The sequence below is a fragment of the Giraffa tippelskirchi genome, chromosome 2, assembly GCF_054371585.1.
Source record: "Giraffa tippelskirchi isolate mGirTip1 chromosome 2, T2T-mGirTip1v1.2.pri, whole genome shotgun sequence".
In the NCBI taxonomy this organism is placed as follows: domain Eukaryota; kingdom Metazoa; phylum Chordata; class Mammalia; order Artiodactyla; family Giraffidae; genus Giraffa; species Giraffa tippelskirchi.
The window spans coordinates 189,131,711-189,152,683 of NC_137276.1; the positions used below are offsets into that span (position 1 = coordinate 189,131,711).

Below are 20,973 nucleotides of genomic sequence, written 5' to 3' on the forward strand. Positions count from 1 at the left end.
AAATTTTGTTTAGCTGAAATTTCTTGGTTTCTATTTTTAAAGAAAGTGAGTTTGAAAAGGATGAGACTGGACATAAAGAATCAGAGCAAACGTAGTCCCTGGGCATTGTGTAATTCCATATAAAACAATTTACTTGAAACAGCTTCCATTCCATATGCCTATGACATGACATACCTCTAAAAATAATGCTATCTACAATACAGAAATACAGTCTTTGTCTAATAACCTTTTTAAAATGAAATGAAATATGAAAAATGAAACAAAATATGAAATATGAAAATATGAAACAAAAATAATAATGTATCACATCTAAACTCTCAAATAAGCAACAAGACTTGTTTTGAATGTTTCGTTTTGTTTTGAGAGTCTGATAAATTAGATTAAGTCTACTTAGAAATACATATTAATGACTATTCAAGGTATTAAAAAAATCCAGCGTTAGAACAATAAATACAACATTAGAATGAGGACTCCAAATTGGAATCAGGATATCTTTTATTAATACTCTTACTTATTGTGGTTAGACAACAAGGAAAACTTCATTTAGTCATGAGCATTACATACTTCTCTGGTGGCTTGTTTTGCCATGTACCCTTTAGCAGAAAGCTTTGACACAATACAGGGGTGTCTCTTAGAGAATTCCCTTATAGTCTCCATCACTCACTCTAGACATCCCCTTCTAGAAAAGGTAAAATAAGAGAAAGTGATCTGACTAGAATATATGAAACTAGAACCAGTTCAAAACCTCACAGCTTCCCATTAGTCTCAGAAACAAAACTTTGCTTTTCTACTTTCACTGTTCTACAATACATTTCTCCTCAAATGTACATCACGTCAGTACTCCATCAAAAGGCATCCATTATCTTGACAATAATGGATTAATAAATCTTCAGAGAATATAAATGATCGAAGATCAAAAAAAGTACTAGTACAGAAAATTCAAAATTTGGTGTTGGGCAAATGAACGCAAATTAGTTGAGATACAGAAAGCCAAACTTTCAGGTGCCCCACATATTTGTTTCATTTTGAACTGCACTTATTGCCAAAGCTATAGAACAGTGGTCAGCAACCTGTCTTTTGTAAAGGAACAGGTAATGAGTGTTTTAAGCTTTGTAGGCCAGATGGTCTTGTTTCCACTATTCAATTCTGCTGTTATACCAGGAAAGCAGCCAGTAATATGTAAACAAATGGGTGTGGTTCTCTTCCAATCAAGCTTTACGGATATTAAAATCTGAATTCCATATAATGTTTGCGTTTGCATATTACCAAATATTATTATTTTAGAATATTATTCTTATTTTCCTATTATTTAAAAATATAAAAACCGTTCTTAACTTGATACCAAAATTAATAGTGGGCAGGCTATAAAGCTTAGTCATGTCTTCTCTCTGCCATGCCCTGCTTTCTTATACATGTAAATATATAAAGAAATTTATGACGACAAACAAAACACTTTGTTTACATTAGCTTCTTAGGCATCCATTTTTAAAGCATGAGACCAGACATAAAAAATATATATACCATTGATACCAATCATAATAAAGAAGGATACTTGGAGAGAAGGTACAGAATAATTGGGTTCTGCAGCACTGACACATTTACAGATATATACATATTAGTAAGTTCTTTGTTCCTCTTAGTATTATTTATTGTCAAGGCCCAAATCAATAACACCAACGGCTTTTTCCCCAGAATCTGAACAACTGAAGTTAAGTCTTATTAAGAAATTAATTAAATTTTAGACACATAAAAGTTGGTAATATCTTTTGCCATAGTCGTTTCTATGCAAACAAAGCAAAACAAAAAGGTGTGCTGGGAAACAAATTATGCTTCTCTCTAGTGTGTGTGCTCAGTCGTGTCCGATTCTTCGCGACCCCACCATGCTCCTCTGTCCATTGGATTCTCCAGGCAAGAATGCTAGAGTGGGTAGCCTTTCCTCCTACAGGGTTCTCTCTCTAGTATTCATCTCTAATATAACAAAAAGCCATAATTAAATTTTAGAGACTTAAAACACAGTTCTTATTTATTAGTCATGTATGATATACAATTGGAAATGGGCTTCTGTGCACATAGTATACATAGATTTCCTTTTAATGTTGAGAAAATTATTTTTTTCAAAGTCAGTTATTGTGCTTTCAGTTTGTTAAAAGGTAAATATTGATTAATTCATAGTTTGTGAAACCAAAACAAACACTTTCCCTTTAAGGTAACTTGTGAAATCTCAAACTACTGAGCAAAGATTTAGTTGCTATGGCAACAAAAAAACCTAAACACTGTCACTGCAGAATTATCATTTAAAAGAAGAGGATGCCTGAAGACAGTAATTTGGGGCCCATTCGCCTATTCTCAGGCCTTCAAAGTGACTGTTTCAAAGTGCTTTCCCCCACTTCATTTTTGGTATTTTAATAAAACGTCCTATTTCCTGATTAAATTCTGTCTTTCCTCTCTGGGAACCTTTCTCTCAAGACCACTGTATGGAATGAGAAGGTTTAAGGTGACTGCCATTCACGAAAAGAAAAGACACCACCACCGAAAATCCTAGAAAACCTATATACTCCATACACAGAAATGATGTACTAATGGGGCATGCAGACTTTTTAAAGGAAAACAGTCCCTCAATGGAAGAGCACACCAATTGTGCAGCTAACGTTAGTGCTGCAGTCCATGGGGTCGCAAAGAGTCAGACATGACTGAGCGACTGAACTGAACTGAACGTTAGTGCAACAAATTTTCCCTTGCCTTCCTATTGCCATATGCCTGTCATTTTCTCCCTATAGTTTCCACTCACTGTTTCAAACATATGTTGCCACTTATTTGCCAGGAGAGAAATCTCTGAACTATTCGCTCTATGTATGATGAAATGGCAGACGGAACGGAGCCAGAGACGGCACCAATAGTAGTTATTCACACTTCTGTTTTCTCTTAACTTCCTTTTCTCTAAAGTTTATTCCTCATATGTTAAGAGGGATGTGTAATCATAAAGACATCTGTGACTCATACTTAAGAATATGGAAGCACAGCAATTCCCTGTAGAAGCAAATGGTTCTCTCTTCCACAGAGCTGCATGTCTCCGCTACAGAAAGCCTATATTTACAGCTTAGAGCCTGACAAACACGGGCTAGGGGCTTCTTTGTCAAACCCTCACTGGCTATCAACATTCTTTTCTTTCCCAGTAATCACTGCTAGAGTTTACCCAACATTTAACCTCAGTCTTTTATTTATTTATTTATTTATTCATTTTTAACCTCAGTCTTTTAATAAGGCACCTGCTCCATGGGTTCAGGTTGCTAGGTGATCAATTGCCCTGAGTCAAAAGGAGAAAATACCATGGAGATTAGTTAAGAAGAAGGGGTTTTCCAGTAAAGATGAAGGGAATTCATGGAGATAAAGTGGGGAAGTCTGGTGTTAGAAGTACAGTAAAAAGAAATGAATGCTATTTCAGCCTGTATTGATTATCCTCTTCTGGCTTACTGAAACCAATCTATAGGCCAAGAAACACTGCCATGGATTAACAGTTATGTTACTGTTGAACTAAGTTCCTTGAACTATATATCTGGCAAACTCTACCAGGAACTTAGCCTCTTGTGGAAAAGTAGGTGAAAATTAAGCTCTTGTCCATAAGCAGAAAGCAAATACAGTACCTTGAAGAAGCCACAAAATACTACCACTATTCAATTGTGAATACTGTACAAAAAAGATCTTCACAACCCAGATAATCACGATGGTGTGATCACTCACCTAGAGCTAGACATCCTGGAATGTGAAGTCAAGTGGGCCTTAGGAAGCATCACTACAAATAAAGCTAGTGGAGGTGATGGAATTCCAGTTGAGCTATTTCAAATCCTAAAAGATGATGCTGTGAAAGTGTTGCACTCAATATGTCAGCAAATTTGGAAGACTCAGCAGTGGCCACAGGACTGGAAAAGGTCAGTTTTCATTCCAATCCCAAAGAAAGGCAATGTCAAAGAATGCTCAAACTACCGCACAATTGCACTCATCTCACACGCTAGTAAAGTAATGCTCAAAATTCTCCAAGCCAGGCTTCAGCAATACATGAACTGTGAACTTCCAGATGTTCAAGCTGGTTTTAGAAAAGGCAGAGGAACCAGAGATCAAATTGCCAACATCTGCTGGATCATCGAAAAAGCAAGAGAGTTCCAGAAAAACATCTATTTCTGCTTTATTGACTAGGCCAAAGCCTTGGACTGTGTGGATCACAATAAACTGTGGAAAATTCTGAAAGAGATGGGAATACCAGACCACTTGATCTGCCTCTTGAGAAATCTGTATGCAGGACAGGAAGCAACAGTTAGAACTGGACATGGAACAACAGACTGGTTCCAAATAGGAAAAGGAGCACGTCAAGGCTGTATATTGTCACCCTGCTTATTTAACTTATATGCAGAGTACATCATGAGAAACTCTGGGCTAGAGGAAGCACAAGCTTGAATCAGGATTGCCTTGCTGGGAGAAATATCAATAACCTCAGATATGCAGATGACACCACCCTTATGGCAGAAAGTGAAGAAGAACTAAAGAGCCTCTTGATGAAAGTGAAAGAGGAGAGTGAAAAAGTTGGCTTAAAGCTCAACATTCAGAAAACTAAAATTATGGCATTCGGTCCCATCACTACATGGCAAGTAGATGGGGAAACAGTGGAAACAGTGTCAGACTTTATTTTTTGGGGCTCCAAAATCACCGCAGATGGTAACTGCAGCCATGAAATTAAAAGATGCTTACTCCTTGGAAGGAAAGTTATGACCAACCTAGACAGCATATTAAAAAGCAGAGATATTACTTTGTCAACAAAGGTCCGTCTAGTCAAGGCTATGGTTTTTCCAGTGGTCATGTATGGATGTGAGAGTTGGACTATAAAGAAAGCTGAGCGCCAAAGAATTGATGCTTTTGAACTGTGGTGTTGGAGAAGACTCTTGAGAGTCCCTTGGACTGCAAGGAGATCCAACCAGTCCATCCTAAAGGAGATCAGTCCTGGGTGTTCATTGGAAGGACTGATGTTGAAGCTGAAACTCCAATACTTTGGCCACATGATGAGAAGAGCTGACTCATTTGAAAAGACCCTGATGCTCGGAAAGATTGAGGGCAGGAGGAGAAGGGGATGACAGAGGATGAGATGGTTGGATGGCATCACTGACTCAATGGACATGAGTTTGGGTAAACTCTGGGAGTTGGTGATGGACAGGGAGGCCTGGCGTGCTGTGGTTCATGGGGTTGCAAAGAGTTGGATACGACTGAGCGACTGAAGTGAACTGAATGTGATGGGATATGGCAAAACATAAAAAACAGTCCTGCTGAGGGACAGCCCACTAAATCAATGAAGTCAACTGCAAAGCTAGTTGAATTATGATTCATTCTTTAAAAGGGGATGTTTTCAGCTTTTCCAGTCATGAACATGGGTGAGTGTGAGTTGCTTAAAAGAACATGTTGTCATCCTTGAACCTGGGAGAGCTAAGAATAAAATATACTAAGCTTAATCCTCCAGGCCACATAAAATACATACCAGCATTCTCTGGGTTATGAACACCTGACTTGTGAACATTCCTTCTATATAAAAAGCCAACCTATATTCGGCTCAATAGGATGATACCTGGAGAGCAAGAGTATTTCCAGAGCTACTTCATTTTCCTCAGGCTAGTTGGCCAGGGGCTGCCATGGACATGGCAGGGAGGTGTTCACTTAGAATACAAAGTGGGAACCTGGAATGCATTTATTAATAAGCATCATGTTCTATGTAAAACATAGGCTCCCAGCTAGTCCACAAAAAGCTAGTTAACCCAAAATATAGTTCAAATTTCTATACATTTGCAAGAATATTGTTCTCTACTATGTGCTACAATAATCTCATTATATGTAAATCTTGTGAGCTATGATATGACTGTGCTACAATATTACCATACTATCACAGTTTCCGAAATACAGGTTTTCAGCTTTATTATGGGTTTAGTAAATCTCCCTGTGCTAATCTGGGAACCAATTCTCTACTTTGTAACTTAATAACATTGTTTCTGTGGGAAAGATCTTACAAATGAACCTTTCAAATAATCTTTTTGCAAAACAGGGCAATTCTTACATTTTGAAGATGAACATATTTACTTTCCTTCTTGCTATAAGAATCCAAATTGCCCTAAAATCATAAATTCTTCATTGTCCCAGGTTTCTTCCATGAGCAAAAGAAACCATAAGCAACATAGACTTTAAAAGCATAAAAAACAAAAAAAAAAGCAAGAAATGGTTATTTGTGGAAAGAAGAGAGCAGCACATGAGCACACAAGAGTAATGTGGATAGTAACTCTGCCCTCCAGGCCCCTGGGGCCAGACCTGGTACCAGACCAGCTCCTCCTTAGAGGCGGCACATTTTATGTGTTTGCAACAGAGGAGCAAAGTGGGTGGAACTTTACCTCAACTCCTCAGTGCCACCTTCTCTCACACCTTCCCAGATGCCTAACTTCTTCATCTGCACATGAAGGCACTTCTTGTATGCACCTTGTGTAACTCACTTAGCTTTTAACAGGTCTATCTCCTCTTCCACATTAATACCTCCCTAACCAACTCCCAGCTGTAAATTCCCTGAAGCAAGGAATCTGTCTTATTTTCCACCATATAGCACAAAACTTTGGCTATAAAAGCACAGAGGAAAGGGGCCTATTACATCCTGGTTGCATGTTAAATGGCTTTCTTCCCCTCAGATTTGTGTCATTTAACCTAGTAGGTACTTAATAAATGAAAGCTGAATGTCTACTCATCCAGCTTCAACAAAAAGAAAACTGTAAAGAAACGGATAGAAACATTTGTGGATTCAGAAAATAGGTAATCAGATTTTTTACCTTCAAAATGCCTTTGGTGTTGGTGGTAAAATCTAACTATAAAATATCTACATACTCTATGATGTATGTTGGTAAACAAAAATTGTTCTCAATTATCATGGAATTCTACTTCTATTTTATAGTGATAAGTATAAAGTAATTATCTATAGAGCATAAAGAGTTGTGGAGAGTCTACAAAAATGGACAATATTTTTCTGCTTACCATTCAAAAATACCTAGACTCTAAAAATAGTGTTACTGAAGATGGAGATACTTGAAAGCAGAAGGACGTGCCAAGGGAGTCCCAGATTTCCTCGCAGGAACACCCTGAAGGGACAGACACAGAGCCTGCCGCATTCACCCAAACAAGGCCTTGCCACCCCTGGTCCACAGTCACCACTGCACACCTCACCCACTTGGTCTTCTCTGGGGATGGCCCGTAGAGGACTGACAAAGGCCGCAAAACATGAAGACCTGACTTGGGATGAGGACTGCAAGCCTGTTCACCCAACTGTTAAAAGACTTCAAATCATTCCTTCTTGAAAATCATCTTCAGAATCTCATGCCCTCAATTCTTAAGCCAAGGACAAGGCACATGCAATACAGTGATAAGGAAAACATATGCACACACAAGCAGCTACTGTAACAAACGCTTACACACACATGCAGGCACTCACATCTAACTAAAGATACGCAAAGAGAAATAATAGTTTCTATGATATTTAAAACAAATTCAGTCACCATATCATATTAAAAAGAGCCACGATCTAGCAATAAAATACGGTAACATCCCAACAAATAGTCTTTGGCAAATGATTTTTTATTTTTTTTCCAACTAGACAGTTCAGGCTTTATCAAAATCAGAAAACACTATTAGCAGAACCCTCAATAACACTTCTATCCATTGAAACTCTTCAATTTCGTTATTTCTATTCCAATGCTAGTTTTCATTTTTAAGGGTAAAAGAATGATAGTGAATTAAGAGCAAGGGAAAATCTGGGGAGATAGGAAATAAGGAAGCTTATTACATGAACTTTTTCTAAATCAGAATTATAGTGGGGCACACAAAGAACAAAAGCTGGCTTTTGCTTGGAGAGCACTGTTTGAAAGCTGTGACAGAGAACCCAAGCTGTCTTTTGCTTCGCGAGCACTGTTTAAACACTGTGACAGAGAACCCAAGCTGGCTTTTGCTTGGAGAACACTGTTTGAACGCTGCAAATTTTTTTTTATGGCACTGTATGGCACAGAGGACAAAGCCCAAGGTCCTCCCAGCCCCACATAAAGTTGAGATTGCAAAGAGCTAAGCCATCAGTGTAAAGGTGACTAAGAAATAAAACCAACCTCTAGGAATGGTAAGGAAAACTACTTTTCTTAAACTATGGCATTGGGAGGAAGGGAAGAGATAAACTCCACTGAGTATTTATAATAACGTTACCTAACATGAGAATTTGCAGTCCAAATTCACACTACCTGGGTGGTCCAAAAACAAAAAATAAAGCCTACAGATTCTGGGTTGACAATACCCCCTGGCACCTGGCAAAAATAAATGTAAATCCTCTCTAGAGGAAGCCATCTTCAACCCAAGTTTCAAAGAATTCCCAAACACAAAGTCTAAGGTGTTTAAGTTCATATTTTTAAAAAAATCCAAAAACACACTAGAAAATAATGCATAATGATTGAAAGCCAGAGAAATCAGAATCAGAGCTGCTGATATTTAAAGACCTCAGATATTTAAATTATCAAATAGCGTATAAAATCTACTTAATATATTAAAAAGGGAGATTGAAATTTCTAGTTAAAAGAGTAACAGACTACAAAAAATCAGATAAATTAACGGAAAACAAGAAAATTTTGGAAATGATAATTATAACTGCAGATCAGCAAAGGGAATTGTTAAGTCAAGTGTCAGTCGCTCAGTCATGATCAACTCTGGGTGACCCCATGGACTGTAGCCTGCCAGGATCCTCTGTCCAAGGAATTCTCCAGGCAAGAATACTGGAATGGGTAGCCATTCCCTTCTCCAGGGCATCTTCCTGATCCAGGGATTGAATCCTGGTCTCCTGCACAGTGGGCAGATTTTTTACCACATGAGCCACAATAGTGAACTGAAAGAAAAATCTGAGGAAATAATAAAATGCAGCCTGAAGAGCTAAAGAGATGGAACAAGTGAAAGAACAGCTAAAGAATATGAAGAATAGAGTAAGATAGTCTACCATGTGTCTAAGTTTTAAAAGGTAAGGAGACAAAACGTTATTCAGAAGTCATATTTGACGAGTTAACACTGATAGGATTTTCCAGAAGTCAGGAAAGACACCAATTCATGCATACAGGAATCTTAATGAAGCTCAGAAAGTATAAAAGAAATCTATACTTAAGTATATCATATGGTAGAATAACAAAAGACAAAGGAAAAAAATCACAAAGCAGTCAGAGACAAAAGGAGTAACAATTAGACTGATGAATGACTTTTCAACAGTAACATGGGAGTCAGTGAAATAATACTTTCAATGTCCTGACAGAAATGGTGTCAACCTAGAAGTCTATTTGCTGTAAAAATCTCCCTAAGAACAAGGGCAAAATAAAGACATGTTCAAATAAACAAAAAGACGGAGTCTGCAAAAAGCACACTTCCACTAAAGAAACTTCAAAAGTATGTATTTAGGTTGAAGGAAAGGGATCCCAGATGAAGTATGGAATAAAAGAAGGGATGATGAGCAAAGGAAGTGGTACATATGTTGGTACATCTAAACCAACATTGACTTAAAGAACAAAAATAATGATGATGATATCTTATAGAATTTTAAAAAATAACTGTTTAAAAGATATTTCAGCAATAATATAAAAATTGGGAAGGTATGCTTAAAAGTGTTCTGAAGTCCTTAAAGTTTCTGGTGGGATTAAAATAGTGATTAGCTTTAGATTTTGATAATTTAACTTGTGGAGTAGAATGTATAGGCTAATTAATTCCTAACAGAATAGAAACAGTGTATAACTCCAAGCAGAGAGGGTGAAAATGAATAAAAATAAAATCTAAAAGAAGCCAAGAAATGAGACAAAACAACAGCAAAAAAGGCGGTAAAAAACAGAACCATCAAAATAAGATGACAATAGTAAATCCAAATACATCAATAATCACTGTAACAGACTAAATACATTAAAAGACAAAGATTGTCAGGCTGGATTAAAACAATTCTAACAATAATAATTCCCAACTATATGGAAAAAGAGACATTATTAGGCAAACACTAACCAAAAGAAAGGTTATACAGCTCTATTAATATAAAGGGACTTTAGGTGGAAAGCATCTATAAGGAGTAAGTATATAATGTGAAGAGATTCCATTTCCTAGGAATAGCTTGAACTTGCAAGCACATAAAAATATGATCTTGAATAAGTAAAGCAAGAACTGACAGAAACACAAGGACAGACTAATTCACCAACTCAGTGGAAGAGTCTTAACACACATCTTAAAGTGAAAGTGAAAGTTGCTTAATCATGTCTGACTCTTTGCAACCCCATGGACTACACAGTCCATGGAATTCTGCAGGCCAGAATACTGGAGTGGGTAGCCTTTCCCTTCTTGAGGGGATATTCACAATCCAGGGATCGAATCTACGTCTCCCACACTGCAGGTGGATTCTTCATCTGCTGAGCTACCAGGGAAGACCAACACACCTCTTATCAGTCAGTAAGTCAGTTCAGTTGCTCAGTTATGTCCAACTCTTTGCAACTCCATGGGCTGCAGCACACCAGGCTTCCCTGTCCATCACCAACTCCTGGAGCTTGCTCAAACTCAGGTCCATCGAGTCAGTGATACTATCCAACCATCTCATCCTCTGTCATCCCGGTCTCCTTCCACCTTCAATCTTTCCCAGCATCAGGGTCTTTTCAAATGAGTCAGTTCTTCACATCAGGTGGCCAAAGTATCAGAGTTTCAGCTTCAACATCAGTCTTTCCAATGAATATTCAGGACTGATTTCGTTTAGGATGGACTGGTTGGATCTCCTTGCTGTCCAAGGGACTCTCAAGAGTCTTCTCCAACACCACACTTCAAAAGCATCAATTCTTCGGCATTCAGCTTTCTTTCTTTATAGTCCAACTCTCACATCCATACATGACTACTGGAAAAACCATAGCTGTGACTAGACGGACCTTTGTTGGCAAAGTAATGTCTCTGCTTTTTAATACGCTGTCTAAGTTGGTCATAGCTTTTCTTCCAAGGAGTAAGCGTCTTTTAATTTCATGGCTGCAGTCATCATCTACAGTGATTTTGGAGCCCAGGAAAATAAAGTCTGTCACTGTCTCCATTGTTTCCCCATCTATTTGCCATGAAGTGATGGAACCGGATGCCATGATCTTCATTTTTTGAATGTTGAGTTCTAAGCCAGCTTTTTCACTCTCGTCTTTCACTTTCATCAAGAGGCTCTCCAGTTTCTCTTCGCTTTCTGCCATAAGGGTGGTGGCATCTGCATATCTGGGTTATTGATATTTCTCCTGGCGATCTTGATTCCAGCTTGTGCTTCATCCAGCCTGGTATTTCACATGATGTACTCTGCATGTAAGTTAAAAAAGCTGGGTGATAATACATAGCTTTGACGCACTCCTTTCCCAATTTGGAGCCAGTCCGTTGTTCCATGTCGTTCTAACTGTTGCTTCTTGACCTGCATACAGATTTCTCAGGAGGCAGGTCAGGTGGTCTGGTATTCCCATTTCTTAAAGAATTTTCCACAGTTTATTGTGATTCACACAGTCAAAGGCTTTGGCATAGTCAATAAAGCAGAATCCATTAGTCAATAAAGCAGAAACACGCCTCTTAAGTCATTAATAAGTCCAGAAGACAAAATTCAGCAAGATTACAGAAGGTTTTAACAACACAATAAGCAAGCTTTATTTGCAGAGAGAATGCTGTTCTTAACTCCCATGAAATATACATTCTCTTTAAGGTGATAGAGAACTTACACAAAAACTAAACAACAGTGGGACCATAAAGCAAATCATAACAAACTTTGAAAGCCAGATAACAACTGACAACATTTTCTGACTATAACGTAATCAGTGACAAAAAGATCTCTCCCTCCTGCCCTAAAATATATATTTAAAAATTAAGAAGCATAATTTTAAATAACTCATGAACCAAAGAGAGAGAGAGATCAAAGCCCAATAAAATTACAGAGAAAAAAGAAAAACCATTAAATTTCTTAGCAAAGCTATTTTTTGTAATGCAATTTATGAAATCTCAAAATGGACTCAATGAAGACAATCAGAATTTCTCTTCCCTGGACGATGAAAAGTGAAGATAAAACTGTCTGTCTTTAACAAAAAGCATTCTGAGAAGGTTCTCTTAGCCGCTTTATCTTCCACAGCCAGTAAATAAAATTGCTGATAGCTAAGTAGTTAAGAAAGTGAACCTCAAATTAGGGCAGAAATAAATGACAAACAAAAAAAGGAGACCATAGCAAAAATCAACAAAGCTAAAAGCTGGTTCTTTGAGAAGATAAATAAAATGGACAAACCAATAGCCAGACTCATCAAAAAAAAAAAAAGGGAGAAGAATCAACTCAACAAAATTAGAAATGAAAATGAAGAAATCACAACAGACAACACAGAAATACAAAGGATCACAAGAGACTACTATCAGCAACTATATGCCAATAAAATGGACAACTGGGAAGAAATGGACAAATTCTTAGAAAAGCATCACTTTCCAAAACTGAACCAGGAAGAAATAGAAAACCTTAACAGACCCATCACAAACATGGAAATCAAAACTGTAATCAGAAATCTTCCAGTAAACAAACGCCCAGGACCAGACAGCTTCACAGCTGAATTCTACCAAAAATTTAGAGAAGAGCTGACACCTATCCTACTCAAACTCTTCCAGAAAATTTCAGAGGAAGGTAAATTTCCAAGCTCATTCTATGAGGCCACCATCACCCTAATACCCAAACCAGACAGAGATGCCACAAAAAAAGAAAACTACAGGCCAATATCACTGATGAACATGGATGCAAAAATTCTTAACAAAGTTCTAGCAAACAGAATCCAACAACATATTAAAAAAACATACATCATGACCAAGTGGGCTTTATCCCAGGGATGCAAGGATTCTTCAATATCTGCAAATCAATCAATGTGATACACCACATTAACAAATTGAAAGATAAAAACCATATGATTATCTCAATAGATGCAGAGAAAGCCTTTGACAAAATTCAATATCCATTTATGATAAAAACCCTCCAGAAAGCAGGCATAGAAGGAACATACCTCAACATAATAAAAGCCATATATGATAAACCCACAGCAAACATTATCCTCAGTGTCAATGGTGAAAAACTGAAAGCATTTCCCCTAATGTCAGGAACAAGACAAGGGTGCCCACTCTCACCACTACTATTCAACATAGTTTTGGGAGTTTTAGCCACAGCAATCAGAGAAGAAAAAGAAATAAAAGGAATCCAGATTGGGAAAGAAGAAGTAAAACTCCCACTGTTTGCAGATGACATGATCCTCTACATAGAAAACCTTGAAGACTCCACCGGAAAATTACTAGAGCTAACCAATGAATATAGTAAAGTTGTAGGATATAAAATTAACGCACAGAAATCCCTTGCATTCCTATACACTAACAATGAGAAAACAGAAAGAGAAATTAAGGAAACAATTCCATTCACCACTGCAATGAAAACAATAAAATACTTAGGAATAAATCTACCTAAATAAATAAAAGACCTATATATAGAAAACTATAAAACACTGATGAAAGAAATCAATGACACAAATAGATGGAGAAATATGCCATGTTCATGGATCGGAAGAATCAATATAGTGAAAATGAGTATACTACCCAAAGCAATCTATTGATTCAATGCAATCCCTATCAAGCTACCAACAGTATTTTTCAGAGAACTAGAACAAATAATTTCACAATTTGTATGGAAATACAAAAAAACCTCGAATAGCCAAAGCAATCTTGAGAAAGAAGAATGGAACTGGAGGAATCAACCTGCCTGACTTCAGACTATACTACAAAGCCACAGTCATCAAGACAGTACAGTACTGGCACAAAGACAGAAATATAGATCAATGGAACAAAATAGAAAGCCCAGAGATAAATCCACGCACCTATGGACACCTTATCTTTGATAAAAGAAGCAAGAATATATAATGGAAAAAAGACAATCTCTTTAACAAGTGGTGCTGGGAAGACTGGTCAACCACTTGTAAAAGAATGAAACTAGAACAGTTTCTAACACCATACACAGAAATAAACTCAAAATGGATTAAAGATCTAAATGTAAGACCAGAAACTATAAAACTCCTAGAGGAAAACATAGGCAAAACACTCTCCGACATAAATCACAGCAAGATCCTCTATGACCCACCTCCCAGAGTAATGGAAATAAAAGCAAAAATAAACAAATGGGACCTAATTAAACTTAAAAACTTTTGCACAGCGAAGGAAACTATAAGCAAGGTGAAAAGACAGCCTTCAGAATGGGAGAAAATAATAGCAAATGAAGCAATGGACAAAGAATTAATCTCAAAAATATACAAACAGCTCCTGTAGCGCAATTCCAGAAAAATAAACGACCTAATCAAAAAATGGGACAAAGAACTAAACAGACCTTTCTCCAAAGAAGACATACAGATGGCTAACAAACGCATGAAAAGATGCTCAACATCATTCATTACCAGAGAAATGCAAATCAAAACCAATATGAGGTGCCATCTCATGCTGGTCAGAATGGCTGCTATCAAAAAGTTGACAAATAAGAAATGCTGGAGAGGGTGCGGAGAAAAGGGAACCCTCTTACACTGTTGGTGAGAATGCAAACTATCTCCACAGCCACTATGGAGAACAGTGTGGCGATTCCTTAAAAAACTGGAAATAGAACCACCATAAGACCCACCAATCCCACTGCTGGGCATACACACTGAGGAAACCAGAATTGAAAGAGACACATGTACCCCAATGTTCATCACAACACTGTTTACAATAGCAGTTTTGTATTGGACATGTAAGCAACCTAGATGTCCATCAGCAGATGAATGGATAAGAAAGCTGTGGTACATATACACAATGGAATATTACTCAGCCATGAAAAAGAATGCATTTGAATCAGTTCTAATGAAGTGGATGAAACTGGAGCCTATTATACAGAGTGAAGTAAGTCAGAAAGAAAAACACCAATACAGTATACTAACGCATATTATGGAATGTAGAAAGATGGTAACGATGACTCTATATGTGAGACAGCAAAAGAGACACAGTTGTAAAGAACAGATTTTTAGACTCTGTGGGAGAAGGTGAGGGTGGGATGATTTGAGAGAATAGCATTGAAACGTATATTATCATATGTTAAATAGATCGCCAGTCCAGGTTCAATGCATGAGACAGGGTGCTCAGGGCTGGTGCACTGGGATGACCCTGAGGGATGGGGTGGGGAGGGAGGTGGGAGGGGGGTCCAGGATGCGGAACACATGTACATCCACGGCTGATTCATGTCAATGTATGGCAAAAACCACTACAATATTGTAAAGTAATTAGTCTCCAATTAAAATAAATAAATTTTTTAAATATATTTAAAAAACCCCTATTTTATGTCAGTAAAAAAAAAAAAAAAAAGGGAACCTCAAACATAAAAAGCCTCCCTTCAGCGTCAGTAATGGATCAAATAGGCACTTCTGCTAAGGACATATCAAAGCAGACAAACCAACCAATTCATTCATTCACTCATTCATTCAGAGTTTGTGTGTGTATGATACAAACAGCCTTGGGAAGAAGCTTTGATAAATCATAATTACTTATCAAATAAATGGCTCAACAGCCTTTCTTTGAGCAGCCATTCTAACAGTTAATAAAACTGAAAGAATTCTCCTACTTAAGTAAAACATTATACATCTATTTTATTTTGATTCTCAGAACAGACCTTCAAAATTTTTCAATAGTGGTGGCTCCATACCCTCACTTGTCCAAGGATTATACCTAAAAGAAGTATTAATATATGAATATATAACAAGGTTGGAGTACTCCTAATTCTACTTCATGGATATTGCACTTCAAGATGCAACTGAAAAGAAACTTTCTAACAGTGCCACTTAAAACTGCTTTCAGCCTATTATTACTCAACTGCTCAAAAGTTGCCAATGGTACCCTACTGGCTACAACATTAAGTTAAAACCCAATCCCACTACTTGAGTTTAAAGACCCATTTATAGTCTGGCCCCACACTATGCAATCACTCACTCTTCTAGGGCTACAATATACACCATTTGTGCCACTGTCTGCAGGGGTCCCATACTGCTCAACGAGAGCCAGTCGGTGACTACAGTCAATCCAGGTCCCTCTGCTATGCCTTTCTCCTTCCTGGAATTTCTTACTCACCCTTCAAGGTCCATATGAACCTTATCTTCTGTTATGAAGATCACCCAGATATTTCTAAGTCTTATATTTTTGTAAAAATTCTTACTTCATCAAACTCAGCATCCCAATTTAATATTAATTGGTTTTTGGCTTTTGTTCATTTGTTTGTTCTATCTGCCCATCAAAATCTGGGCAGGGTCAGGCTTTACACTCTCTGCCTTTGTCACCAGGAACTCAGTGCAATGATAAATACTTACAGAATTGCTCAACAAACACATGTTGAGTGCTTCTTAAAAGAACATGGTAGAGACGGATGAGGTCTAACTTCTGTATTCCTATAAACCATCACAAGCACCACTTCATTCCCCAGTCCCTTTGAATATCCCACCTCCTTCAATTCAGAAGGGAAAATGTAATATCTTTTTCATCCACTCAAGTCCACTCTAATGAGCAAATATTATGAACAAAGGTTAATTTATTTCACAAATGTTATCATACTTTCTCACTGGCAATATCTATTTGGAGAACACAGGCCATTTTTCCCTATCAGGAGCAAGGAAATTCTTTAATGTTGTACATGCAAAAGCCATGAATCAGCTGCCAATCCCCATCCCATACACCTTGCTACTAACATACTGACATAAATGACTGATGGTAATCCTCATTCACAAAAAGTGCTATCAGTTGTTGATGGTCACTAGCACTGGACAAAAAAAGTAACATAGATAGCCTTTGGGAAGTAGATTTTCATTCCTGACCTAAAAAGTTGTATTTTATTATTCTTCATTTTTTCTTGTAGTTGTGAGTGAGCATATATAAAAGCCAGAATGTGTACTTACGCAGTGTGTGTGTGTTTTAGGGCTGGGGGTAAGAGGTTGTAAGCAATGAGGAGGGAAGAAAGAACAGTTAGACATCTGTTCCACAAGGTTTCAGCAAACAACAGCCATAGATAGAGGATGGATGGTTGGATAGAGTCTGCTTTTAACCAAAAGTTGTTCAGCACATACCAGAGATGAAGTAAGACCTAAGCCATTTTCATGTTTTGAACCTACTGATATACTATAAAGAGGAAATGAAGAAATGCCAATATAAGTTTATGAACTCACGCTAATTTAAAATACTTGCATTTAGGAAAGAACTTTTAATTTTTGTAATGAAAGGTCAGGTAATGAAATATAATCGAGCTATTCACAGGATTTATTTGAAAGTTAATTTATAGCACACTCTTAAGTGGCATAGACTAGTAATGAGACAAATAAGCAATCTTAGCTAAACATATCACTTTTGTCAATCTTATCAGAGTAGATCAGCATTTGGAGATAAATCTCAGAGTCCAAATTTGAGGTCACTCAAAGTCAACACCAGTGACTCTCCAGATTCCCAGTGTGAGTGAGTGAGTTGGAACATGGACATTCTGGCATCACTAGGGCAGGAGCCATTCATGGTAACTGAAAATTGATTCTATAAGTTTCAAAACTCAACTGGATCAGTTTTCATTAGAATTGATTATATTTAAAAAGACATCAGCTCTATTTTGAGTTATGTTTTGCCAAGAGGCAAGTGCTAGGAGGAAACTCTGTCCCTGCAGTTTTTACTCCTCAAGTTCTCAGGCTGTCAGCACTACCATGACAGACTTTTCCCTACTTGCATGATTAAATACAATCCCTTGAGGGAATTTCCCTATCGAATAATATTTAGGATCAAGGAAATTAAAGAAACTTGATTAAATGTAAGAAAGAATAGCTTCTGGATCAAGACTTAATCAGTATCATGTTGAGTTAAAAGTACACGGCCAAAATCTATCACTGCAAATAGGATCCCATAGCATCCTGCACACACATGTGCCTTCACAGATGTGAAATAAATGGCACATGAAATGATGCAAAAGCTAAGAGTCAATGAGTGGGAACAGTGTGTACATGATCATCATCTCTTTCTTTTTCTCCTGCTGGATCCAAAGCACTTCTTTCCAGTCATTTCCTCATTCAGCGGGCTTGTGGAATGCTCACCCTATGCAGGGTATTGTGCTAGTCCTCATATAGAATCTCAGAGAGTGGAAAGCGGGTTTGAGACATCAAGGTAGAGGGCCGGGCAGAGTAATCACCACATATGAGCAGTTCCTTTCCATTACGTTCTCACTCCTTAAATCTTCTTTGAACTATGAAACTTAAGTCAGAGAGATTTTAAGAATATATTTGATAAGATTCTTAAACCTATGCCATAGAAGAAGGTTGAAATTCTCACTTGAGAGAGATTCCAATTTAAGGGTGAACACAGAACTTTTTACCTCTCTCCCAAACCTGTATTTTATGATGCAGATTGGATGCCTAGTGGCATAAATTATAAAAGGATTTCTCATGTACAGAATAAACAACTGGCAAGCATGTAAGACAATGTCGTTATATGATAACGCAGTATTAATATTAAAAGTTCAGATATTTTTGACTAGAGTTGTCAACCCATTACCAATCTTGGTGGCTTGGGTTGATTACCAGTATTATACAGATCTTTAAAAGAAATGCAACAAAATATTGCATTTTTAATCCATAAAGTAAATAACTTGCTCATTAATGTTCCATATTAGTTCTATAGTTAGTATAACCCATGGTACATTACACTAATATTACAATAACTAGGATTTCAGATACATTCTTTTTGACAGTTCTAATCACATTATTTAGTTAGTCACTTTTGATTTTTCATGTTTCCCAACAGAGGCATGCAGACCCATAAAACACAGTGGCTGGATCACCGGTTTATTGTTTGACCGTGGGGCAAGTCCTTTAACCTCTCTGAGCTCCAATTATCTCATCTACTTAAAAAGGGAGAACAAAGAGTAGTAATAAGCAGAGTAGATGTTTTCTGAGGTCTTTTATACTATAAAATATGATTTTATGAAATAATCATCCTTCCTAATAAAACTCAAAGCACATTTCTCATTTCTTAATTTGTCATTTTATCCCAGTAAAGATATCTTTAGCCATAATGTAGGGAAGTGAAGCATTTAGTCTATACCACTACCACTGACTGTTCCATGAGATAGTTTTATTCTATCCCTCTGGGTTTGGAAGAAGTTGCCTGACTGAGGGAAAGAATTTAACAACCAGAAGCCACCTTCACAACAAGCAATAATCAACTGTAAATAATGGACAAAGCAGAATCAGGGACAGGAGGGACGATCATAAAATGTCTCTTTCGTAAAAATAACCTTAGAATGAGCCATTTTACTCTTATTTCCTCTTTATTTCCTAAGTGCTTTATTTCCTTAGGCCTTCTAGACCCATTTCAATGAATTTACGTGATTTAAAATTTATCCTCATGCATTGTTATAGTTGACTTTCCAGGGATAAAAGAAAACATAAATTCAACTCACCCGTCTGTTTTATCCTTACTTAGTCAATTATTCTAGTAACATCCTGAACTGCTCCAATGAGTTTCAACTAAAAAACCTGTTCAACTGTACTTTGAATCCATAGGTCTTCCTCCAAAAATACTTAGCCTGAAATCAAGCTTCACAATGATACAGAAAAATCTGTCAGAGAAGTTGCTTTTAAAATGTATTACTTAAAAAAGACATGGAGCATAAACTAGTTTATAAGGTTCTTTTAAAAAAATGGACTGAACAAAGTATTGAGAACAATCTGTACTGGCAAGGGACAAAGCAGATGACCTAATAGGTCTTTTCTGTCTAATTTCTGTGATTCGAGGATTTTTTTTTTTTTTTTTTACTCTTGCAGTAATACTTGTGAGTGCAACAATTTCTCAAAACTATTATTAGTTACCAAGGAAACACAAAATGTTTACAGGAATGAATAAGCAAAAGAACTAGACCTAAATAGCAGGCTTTTCCTGCTTCCCATTTAATAATCTTACGGTGGCATCATATTATCAATACTTCATTCTCTCCAAGTTGTCCTGCTCACCAACTGGCATGCTCACTAGTGTCCTATAGTCAACTCATAGCATCCCATGTAAACCAAGAACAAGAGGTCTCTGAAGCAGAGGAGTCTCCATTAACTATGCACTTCTTGTTTCACCTATTGAAGAAAAAACAATGGCGATGTCAGTGGTTGGCTTTGTGACCCACCATTTCTAGGGAAAATATATAAATATATGCTTTTAAATAACCCAATGTCTATAGAAAAGACAGAAACATAATTAAAAATATATATATAAAAAGGTAAAAAAGTAAGAAACAATATACAATTACATCCCACAGTATGAAAATGATCATGCTTTACAAATGCTTAGAAAAAGACTAAAAGGAAACACAGTACATGGGATTGTTAATAGCTGGCAGTAATCATGTGGTAGGGCTAGTTGTAAAATGTCTTTTTGACTTTTTTGCATTTTCCAAATTATGACATGGGCACCAAACTATTTTTAAATTAATTTTTAAAGCCACAAAATAGCATTCATTTTAACGTGAATAAAGGGCTTCCCATTTCCTAACATTACCACTGATACTGTTGCTATCACCCCAAGTTAACTCTCAAAGAGATTGGTCCCTTTTTAAAATCAAAGTCAACTAAAGTATGAATGGCCTTCCCAGGCAGCTCCGTGGTAGAGAATCTGCCTGCCAAGCAGATGTGGGTTCGATTCCTGGGTAGGAAAGATCCCCTGGAGAAGGAAATGCAACCCACTCCAAAATTCTTGCCTGGAGAATCCCCATGGACAGAGGAGCCTGGTGGGCTGCAGTCCACGGGGTTGTAGAGTCAGACAGGACTGAGTGACTAAGCATGCACGCACATGGAGGCCTGGGACAGGAGACTTGGGCTGCAGGTA

General features: G+C 37.2%; 2 protein-coding genes across 7 annotated transcripts in view; one reads left to right on the plus strand and one right to left on the minus strand.

Moving 5' to 3' along the window:
• CMSS1 (cms1 ribosomal small subunit homolog) overlaps positions 1 to 20,973 on the minus strand; it is a 401,056-nt gene that overhangs the window by 314,523 nt on the left and 65,560 nt on the right. Inside the window, exon 2 of one of the 5 annotated variants that reach the window (XM_081572482.1) lies at positions 20,112 to 20,225. The exons of the other annotated variants lie outside the window; for them this stretch is intronic. The gene's annotated coding sequence lies outside the window, so the exon portion shown is untranslated. The remainder of the gene's footprint in view (positions 1 to 20,111; positions 20,226 to 20,973) is intronic. 5 annotated transcript variants of the gene reach the window in all.
• The window catches only part of FILIP1L (filamin A interacting protein 1 like), a 314,206-nt gene that overhangs the window by 239,491 nt on the left and 53,742 nt on the right, over positions 1 to 20,973 (plus strand). The gene's annotated exons all lie outside the window — the stretch shown is intronic.